The following is a 7,531-nucleotide window of genomic DNA, read 5'->3' on the forward strand; positions in this document are numbered from 1 at the left end:
TATACAAGCATGCATAGCTAAGAATAATCAATTAGTTTACAGGGGAAAGTGCAGTGGTATAGGTAGTCTATAATGGTGTAATGAATAGAGCTGTGTGAATACCTGATTTTTTGGTTTGTTGACTGAACTGACAAATTAAAAAAAAAATTGTTTTGAGTCAGCAAGAAATGAATTTGCTTTGAATTTTTCAGCAAAAATTGAAAGAATTTTTTGTTAACCTTTTCTAAATAAAACTGAAATAAATTTGGAAATGAAAAGTCTTCCAAATCAGAACATTTCATGACGTGGAATTCAAAATTTTTACTAGAAACTCACATTTTTACCAATCCCAATCGCCACAGATTTTTCCTATAGTAGGAACTTCAGATAGGTAGTCAAATTCCAGGGAAAGGCATATTTCCCATCCTTTCCTCTGTAGGTCACCAGTCCACTCCACTTGTAGATGTGCTGTTCTGTCATCATAAGTTTAAAAACCTCTGAGACATATACGGTTGGCTTAGCATTGGCAGCTTGGAATAAAAATCTCCCTTTGCCATTCTGAAACCTCTAGTATTGTTATGTGCTTGAGAATGTGGAATGCCTGAAAGTAGAGAGAAGATTTGTAGTTGTAAGCCACGGCTCCTTTCCCCTCCTCACACCCCCACCAAGGGCCAAGCTGTTTTACAATTTACAATTGTTTTTTTCTTTAAAAATGGCAGTTTAACATTGTCCGTGCAGTTTTTTCACTGTGATTCACTGAGTTGTGGCCACAGATTTTCTGGGAGCTGAGGCATTACTCTCAAAATACATTGAAGCTCATTTTTACAGCCTTGAGATTCTACAAGGCACTTTTACCTGGGGATGCACTGAACCTGTTGTGAAGCACTGAAACAATAATGCACTATTTGAGGTCTGCTTTTAGGCCCTTCAACCTCCAATAGACCTTTGGCCTCTGCTGATCTTTCCACCTCAGCAGCATGGACTCTCTGCAGCATGTCCCTGAGATGCAGAACTGTCATGGACTGGTTCAAGCAGAAGCATTTCCATTATGAATGTATGGTGGACATTCTGGATAGAACTAACAAGCAGATGCATTACAGAGGGAGGAGGAGTCACAGCAAGTGGAAAGGCATAGACAGGCTACAGAGTGAGAGGATAGCGTATTGAAATGCCAGGAGAGGCTTGTAGCAGTTTCTAGAGCAGGAACGTTGGTTGACGGAAGAAGAAAGAGCCCAGCAGAAAGGTCTATTCAAGAGGCTGTTTATGCTTATGACCACCAGAGTACAGCCCCCTACTGCACCCAAACCATGTCCTGACTCCTCTGCATGGTACTATGTGCTGCAGACCAGACACACTTTGGACCATTACATGTTTGGGTGGTCCAGGTAATCAGGACTTGACTTAGCAGCTGGACAAGGCAAACCTACAACATGCAGTTCTCCACCCCTAGGCTGATCCCCTCCCTTCTGCATACCTCTGCCCCTGTGCAGATGCCCACCCCTGTGAATGCCTCCACCTTCTGCAGCAGCTCCACGTGTGTGCTAAATGTGGAACAAAAGGACAGGCGAACAGCATGTCAGGAGCCATGCAACAGTCGGGGGAGGAGGGAGTCACTTGTGGCCACTGGTTTCACTGTTCAACGTTTGGTTTATAGAGTTCGTTTTATTACTGGTGTCTTCGTTTGCTAATGACAGCTGGCCTGCCTGGCAACGGTTTAAATTTCTTTTTTCTAATTCAAGTTTAAAAATAGAGACTTATTACTGTATCACATCATCTAACATGTACTTCAAATAATAAAGCAAACACCTGATAAAGGACAATTGGTAAGTTGTACGCAAAAAACTATTTCACACTACATTTATCTACATCAAGCCATACTGCAAATCCACAGTTCTTACCACATGCCCCATGCTCCCCCTTGCATAAGCAGTCATGTCATTCACAGGTACAATCCATAACAATCAATCCCCCCATTTCATTGCATAGTGTGGCAGTACCTCCTTTACTGTAAACACTGTACATTTATAAATGCACTATTATCCCTCTTCCATTGGGCCATACAAGTCTAGAATGTGGGAACATAGACCATCCCTGATTTCTATTGCCTGCGTGCATACTGCTCGAGATTTCCGGTTGCGTGTACTAGCAATCCATGACTGTGATAGCCAGGGCCGGCTCCAGGCACCAGGCAACCAAGCACATGCTTGGGACGGCTCCTGGTAAGGGGCAGCCAATCTTGGGGGGGGGGGCAGCGTGGTGCTCAGTGGGGGGTGTTTGGCGGTGCTCCGCGCGTGGGGGGGGGGGGCTTCAGCAGTGCAGCGCTGCACGGGGGGCGGAGGTGTTCAGCGGCGCGGCGCTCGGCGGGGGTTTCGGCGGTGTGGCGCTCCGTGGGGGGCGAGGGTGTTCAGCAGCGCGGTGCTTGGCAGGGGGTGTTTGGCAGCGTGGTGGGGGCGGGGGCTGTTCGGCAGTGCTCCATGTGGGGGGGGGGTTCAGCAGCACGGTGCAGGGGGGTTTGGCAGTGCGGCAGGGGCTGTTCGGCGGTGCGGCGCTCGGCAGGGGGTGTTCGGAGTTGCTCTGCTTGGGGGGGGGAGGTCAGCAGTGTGGTGGGGGGCGGCGGTTGTTCAGCGGCGCTCGGCGGGGGCCGGCGGTTGTTCGGCGGTGCGGCACTCGGTGGGAGGGTGTTACGGGGGGCTGCGCTTTTTTTTGCTGCTTGGGGCGGCAAAAAAGTTAGAGCCGGCCCTGGTGATAGCTACATTCAGGGACAAACCTTTGGCTTCACAAAGATTATGAAAAGCACTGGAAGTCACACCCAGACAGGTCTGCAGACAGCCCTAGCAGGATTTAAATCTGCCAAACGCACATTCAACCACCATTCTATACCTGATATGAGTGCAGCTGAACCTTTCTTTGCCAGGCCTTCTGAGATGGGCTCATAAGCCAAGGCAAAAGGGGGGTATGTGGGGTCACCCAGAACAATGGGGACAGTAACTCCCTTTATAACATGTCTTTTGGTGGCAAAAGTTTCCCAGACTGTCCATAAATGTAGACTCCCCAATCATTAGAAAACCCTGGCAACATGAATTTTTCTAGTGCAGCCCACATTGGTGTCCATAAATCAGCCTCTGTGGTCCACAGTCTTTCCAGAGCTACTAGCTGTCTGGCACCTCCAATGCTCTTACCAGCCCTCAGTTGCTGCTAGGAGAACCCAGGCCCACCCTCTACATTGGGTTCCAGCCCAGGGACCCTACAACAAGCAGCAACAGGCATATGAACCACCCATTCAGGGAGGCTAGCTCCCAGCCCTGCCCCTTCTACCTAAGGTTTCCCCCACCGGAGCCCAGCCCCAGATGGGCAACAAACACCAGTAGGGTGACCAGATGTCCCAATTTTGGGGTCTTTTTCTTATATAGGCTCCTATTACCCCCCAGCCCTTGTCCTGATTTTTCACACTTGCTGTCTGGTCACCCTAAACACCAGCCCCAGCCACCCTCTGCCCCAGGCAGGCAGTGCAAGCACTGGCCCCAATCACCCCCCATCCCAGAGCCCTGGGGGATGGCTGCCCTAGCCTCAGCCCAGGCCAGGGGAAGAGCAGAAAGCAGGACAGGCCTGGGGGTGGAACATGGGCAGTACTACACCTGGCTGTTCAGGGGGGCTCACCCTCCCCTGGCCTGTGATACCTGCCACCCATGGCCACAATTCCTGTGCAGTCCTACCTCTTACTGCTGTTTCCCTGGGCTTCTTCCTACATATTTGACTCTCCCCCGCATCTCTGGGTTTTCCATTGTCCAACTCACTCCACTCAGGGAGTGACAGCAGCCTACTTCCCTGCAGGCTTTCCCAGTAGCAGCTTCCCCTCTGCAGCCAACCTGTTCCTGCACAGATGAGCCTGTCCTTAATTAGCTGCCTCCAGCCTAAACCTCCCCTGCTTGCAGCCTAATTAGCCGATTGGGTCCACCTGGCCTAATTCAGGTCTTGCAGGGCTAGTGTGGGGAATCCACCCCATCACAGGAGGTAAGATTGGAGGTGGCAGAGGTACATATGTGTGCATGCAGCTGAGATATACCTTCTATATGCATGTGTGAGGCTGTATGTATGTTGAGCAAAATTATAGTATGTGGACTCTACAGGAATCTAAGAACCAAATCCTTTCTCTTATCCAAAGCATGAATACATGGGATTAATGGGGGTTGGATGGGGGAAAGATGAAGGCTTCATTGTGTGATATGATACACTGAAATTATATGCCAAAGAGTTATTTTGCCTCCCTTTAACTAGCCCCCTTCTCTCCTCTTTCCCTCCTTTTCTTTCCCAGTTGGTTCTGCGTCTTCTTGTTCTTCTTTGACATCTCCCTCTTTTCCTTCCCTCCCCTGCATTCCTCCTTTCCTTGCAGTTCCAATTCACTTCTCTTTCTATTCCCCTTAAAGCATCCATGTCAATGTAAAATTGCAACTGCACAGTAAACATTTGTCAGACTTTGAACAACTGCTCATAATTGTTGACATAAGAGGGAAAGCAAACCTTGTGAAAACATATATGTCCAGTGAGCAGCCAAGCACCTAAAGTTAGGAGTTGCAATGCTGAACCTAAGTTCCCTATGTAGAGCTAGCCCTAACTGTACAATAGGGAGAACAGGCATAAGTATGCAGAATGGAAGGCTGAATAAAATAATGGTTATGTGTTAGGCCAAATCAATTCTAATAAGAAAAATTGCTATTTCTGTGGCAGAAATACATGTACTGCTAAATCCTGCACTGTGTCTGGAGATAGAATCTAAAGGAATAAGAGTTCCCCCTGGGGTGTTACGGATAACATAGCACATCCCCGTAAGGAAGCAAAGAGAAGTAAATGATATTCATGCCTCTTAATTGGTGCCATTCCATTGTTATCCTGCAGAAGACGTGGTAACACCCCACTGAGAGTACAACACTGCAGAGCTCCAATCCTTCCAATTTCCCATCTGAACTGAAAACAGCATATGCTAATCTGAGTCTCTGAATGCAGTTCTTTATGCAAGAAGGGTTCTTGCAGCTGACTTTCAATGCCTTAGGTCAGCCAGGCTCATTAGCCAGTCCATGCATCTGTGGGTTATTGGCACCTTTATGGCCCACTTCATACTATCAAGTGAGGTGGCACAAAAAACATTTAGTATACTTCAGTTCACCTGGTAAAGGAAAAGGTGTCCACTTGTGTATAGGTCATTGTGGAGCTCAACTGAAAGGGGGATTTTGCAAGGGTAGGGCTTGGACATGTCACACGGTTTTTATCTTCTGGCCCAGAAGTAAGAACTTCTGCCTCACTTGATATCTTTCAGCAATATAAGATTGTATCAAGAGGAAGAGAAAGCAACAAAAATACAACTATATGCATGCACATATATAGAAACACGTACTAGACTTATACACACACCTTAAAAACATATATATGTATGCACACTAATATGGGCCAGATCCTCAGATGATGAAAACTGATGTAGGTCAATTATGTACAGTAATGTTTATCTAGTATATTTACACATGAAGACAGAGATACAATACATACATACATATGCTATTAAATAGTGTAAATCATTTTTTGTGTGTGCATGTGGATGTGTGTAATTATTCCCAACCCCATCTCCAGTTGCAAAAATGCTCATCCTACAGGCCAGGTACATGTACTACTGTACAAGCTTCAGAGGAAGATACAATCCCTGTCTCCAAAGAGCTTGCAATCTTAGTAAGACAAACAACTGAAGTAGTTGAAGGAGATGGGTACAGTACTCCCTTGGAGAGTTTTCTGATTTTTGTTGGAAAGATATACAGCTGTTCTTATAATAACTTTAAATTTTGACCACTAAACACATGTTGTATGTGTCAAACTTTAGAATTGATCATAATATGCAACCTTGATTATCCTGTCCTTACTTATTCAAAACCCCTTGTTATCAAAAACGTGGGCACTCTTCTGGGGGTTCCACTTAGCAGCAAGCTTTCAAGTCTGGTTTCCCCGATTACAGAGACCCTGGCTGGCTTCCCCGAGGCAGCCTGACTCATTAGAACTTCAGTATATGTGTCTGACAACCCCTAAGACTTTTAGAAAGTCAGGGTTATACTATATAACTCACTTCTGTAACCCTTCTGCCCCTCTGAGTTGGCAGCAACAAGGGCCGGGTTCAGTATCTAGGGGTTCCGTTTCAATAACGCAATGCAAAACCGGTTCGAGCCCCCACCCAGTGACCTGGGACAATTACATACCACCCCCCTGGGCGCCTCCAGGAGGCAATACTTCCCCTCTCGCAAGCAGTCTGAGTATAGCAAAAGCCTTTTAATAAAGGAGGGAAATAATGCGGCATTATGTTGGGGAAACACCACAACCAGGATTCATAACACAAACCATGAGCAAAAGACCCACCTCCAAGTAAGCTTGGCAGTGTCCTTTTCCCCTCAGGGTCTTAAGTCCAATCACCCCAAAGTCCAACAACCCCAAAGTCTCTGTCCCTGGTCAGTGCCGCCCCAGAGTTCAAAAGTTTATCTGCAGAGTTTTACCCCCCCAGCCTGGGCGGAAATGGTGGGGGCACACAGGATGTTAAGGGGCACCTTACATGGTCCAAGGCCAACTGCCCCACCTCTCTGTGGAGTTCTGCTGCAGCCTTTAACACGAATGGTTCCGCTCTACCCGCTGCACCGCGCCACTCCGCTCCTCCAGCCATCCCCGCAAACTGCTTTGCTCCCCATTCCATGGGCCGCTCAACCGTCCCACAAACTGCTCAGCTCTGCCAGCTGCTTAGCAATATATCTTCAGGCTCCCCCACTGGTTAACACAGCACTCACTGATCTCAGCTCAGCAATTTTAGCTCTTTTAGTGATTTCAGCTTGTAGTAGGGGAGCCCCAGTGCTGATGCACCATTGGCCCAAAGCAAATTCAGTTTAGCGACTTCTAATGGAAGCAAACTTAGCTCTGCTATTCAACAGTTGGGGAGGGGAGAGTAGACCAATTGGTATTCCAGCCCTTCAAAGGGAGCACACACCTGTCCCCAACCTTTCTCAATTCACTGGGTTTTGTAACCCATGCCCCTTGTCTAGCGAGTGCTACTTAGTTACTGGTGAGTCCCTCTGTCATATTGAGTCCCTCTGTCACACAACAGTTTCACTGACCTTGATTCACAGAATCAGGGTAACAACACTTTATTCTTCCTGCCCCAATAACAGAGAAACTGGGGATCCCATACCAGCCAAAGTAACCACTTTCAGTTGTTGTTGTCCCAGGCTAGGCGGGTGGGTGTGCCTATGCAAACAAGATCAGCCCCTGAAGTTCTTTTCCACCCTCGCCATAATTCACCACCAGATGTCAGGGTAGAGCTTATCCTGACTCTGCTTACACTTCAAAGTACCACCAACATTCCCCATAGCAAGGTGATAGGCACGATACATTTATTCTGATAGTTGTTACAATAAAACCTAGAGAAATTTTATAATCTGATGTATATACTCTCTTCTACACACAGCAAGCAGGGAAAGGTTGTTGGGGGGAAGGGGACTTATTGTTTGTTTGGTGGTAGTGGTTGTTTTTTACT

General features: G+C 47.3%; 1 long non-coding RNA gene across 1 annotated transcript in view; it reads right to left on the minus strand.

Annotated features, from left to right (window-relative positions):
- The window catches only part of LOC135981353 (uncharacterized), a 36,274-nt gene extending 32,422 nt beyond the window's left edge, over nt 1-3,852 (minus strand). Inside the window, exon 1 of the long non-coding RNA XR_010598339.1 lies at nt 3,693-3,852. This is a non-coding gene — a long non-coding RNA (uncharacterized LOC135981353). The remainder of the gene's footprint in view (nt 1-3,692) is intronic.
- Between the last annotated feature and the right edge of the window lie 3,679 nt (nt 3,853-7,531).

This window comes from Chrysemys picta, chromosome 2 (assembly GCF_011386835.1).
Source record: "Chrysemys picta bellii isolate R12L10 chromosome 2, ASM1138683v2, whole genome shotgun sequence".
NCBI lineage: Eukaryota > Metazoa > Chordata > Testudines > Emydidae > Chrysemys > Chrysemys picta.